Here is a 2,468-nt window from a genome sequence, read left to right as displayed (position 1 = left end):
AAGAAACATAGTATCGCTGAGAGTCCTCGTCGAACTCCCACTTGAGCTCAAGCGCGCCATCTGGAGCTGTATCATCAGGCCCTGCATCTGGTGTAATATTAATCTGTGAGCCACAGGGACTCAGCAATCTCGCACCCTCGCAATCAAGACTATTTAAGCTTATAGGTAAGGCAAGGTAAATATATGTGGAGCTGCAGCAAGCGACTAGCATATATGGTGGCTAACCTGTTCGCAAAAGAGAGCAAGAAGAGAAGGCAAAGCGCGAACGCATAACTAGAGAGCAATCCTGCGGGAAACATTACTCCAACACCGTGTCCACTTCCCGGACTCCGCCGAGAAGAGGCCATCACGGTAACTCACATAGTTGATTCATTTTAATTAAGTTAAGGTTCAAGTTATCTACAACCGGACATTAACAAATTCCCATCTGCCCATAATCACGGGCACGGCTTTCGAAAGTTCAAATCCCTGCAGGGGAGTCCCAACTTAGCCCATGACAAGATCTCACGGTCAACGAAGGAATAGACCTCCTCCCGAGACGTTCCGATCAGACTCGATACCTCGGTTCTTCAAGACACTTCAACAGGTTAAAACAAGACCAGCAACACCGCCCGAATGTGCCGACAAATCCCGATAGGAGCTGCACATGTCTCGTTCTCAGGGCACACTTAGATGAGACATCCTACGAGTAAAACCAACCCTCAAGTTGCCCTGAGGTGGCCCCGCAGTCTACTCGGTTCGGACCAACACTCAGAGGAGCACTGGCCCGGGGGGGGGGGTTAAATAAGATGACCCTCGATGCTCCGGAAAGCCAAGGGAAAAAGAGGCTAGGTGGCAAATGGTAAAACCAAGGTTGGGCATTGCTGGAAAAGCTTTAATCAAGGTGAACTATCAAGGGGTTCCCATTAGAACCCAACCGCGTAAGGAGCGCAAAATCCGGGAACATAACACCGATATGACGGAAACTAGGGCGGCAAGAGTGGAACAAAACACTAGGCGAGAGGCCAAGCCTTCCACCCTTTACCAAGTGCATAGATGCATTAAGATAACAAGATAATATAATGATATCCCAACAAGTAAATAAATGTTCCAATAAGGAACGGCCTCCAATCTTCACCTGCAACTAGCAACGCTATAAGAGGGGCTGAGCAAAGCGGTAACATAGCCATTCAACGGTTTGCTAGGACATGGTGGGTTAGAGGTTTGACATGGCAATTTGGGAGGCTTGAAAGCAAGTGGTAGGCATCGTAGCATTGGCATAGCAAAAGAGCGAGCATCTAGCAAGCAAAGATAGTAGTGATTCCGAGGGTATGATCATCTTGCTTGCACAGTTGTCAGAGTTGACTGGATCCTCGAAAGCAAACTCAACGGGCTCCTCGTTAGCGAACTCGTCTCTCGGCTCTACCCAAACAAGACAAACAAGCAACAAGGACACAATCAACCACGTGCAAGGATCAAACAATATGATGCAAGGATGATATGCTATGCGGGATGCATATGCAAGAATTGACAAGGGATGCAAGAACCTGGCCTCAACTTGGAAATCCAAGTGTGCCACTGGAAAGATGAGATGAAGTCGCTTGAAAACGATATAAAGAACGCCGGAATCGGAGTTACGGTTTGGAAATGGCAAGCGATTCAAATCTAACACCGGTCTGTGATTTACAGCAAGTAGCCATCTAAATGCAATGAGTTGAACATGCTACAGCACCCAAACATGACAACAAAATACATGGCAGGGATGCACACAAGATGCTTAACAAAAGTCTAGCACTGAGCTACGGCCAAAACATCCATTAACAGGTTCAAACAAGCATGGCAAAAATGCATATGGTAAACAGATCTCAGACTTAGTGAAATTAACACTTGTCTGGAATTTCAGATCAGGTAGCACTCTTCGGAGCAACAAAACTATATGCTACAGGACCTGAACATGGCAAGGTAAAGCATGGCATGGAGCTACTCAAAGAGCTTAACCAAAAGTACCTTAGTGACCTTGAGCCAAAAGGGATCAGAAAATACAATTGCAAGCATGGGAACATGGCAAAAATATAATCAGATCACCGACTTAGTGAAAACTGGAGTATGCTGAAAACAGATGTCAAGTAGGCATGTTTACGAGCTCGATGCACTCACTACGGAGCAAGTCATGACATACTAAGCGTACACCCATCAAGAATACACAAAATGCAAGCTATACATGGCAATAACAATAGCTTAGCATGCACGGGTCAACTACAACATCATCGGCAAAATTGGAAATAAGTTGACAATCTGCCTAGATTCACAAAGTAGCAAAAGTAGAGCTCGATTGACTCAAGCTAGGGTGCTCCATAATTGCAAACAAAGACATGGATGGATAGAGAACTACAAGATTAACAAAACTTCCTTACTGATCATCCTCAAAAGAGGCACGGATCTCTCGGAAACAACAAGAACATATGGCCATATGAAATAAACAGCCCAAG

The sequence above is a fragment of the Triticum aestivum genome, chromosome 3A (assembly GCF_018294505.1).
Source record: "Triticum aestivum cultivar Chinese Spring chromosome 3A, IWGSC CS RefSeq v2.1, whole genome shotgun sequence".
In the NCBI taxonomy this organism is placed as follows: Eukaryota; Viridiplantae; Streptophyta; class Magnoliopsida; order Poales; family Poaceae; genus Triticum; species Triticum aestivum.
This window is presented reverse-complemented; position numbering follows the sequence as displayed.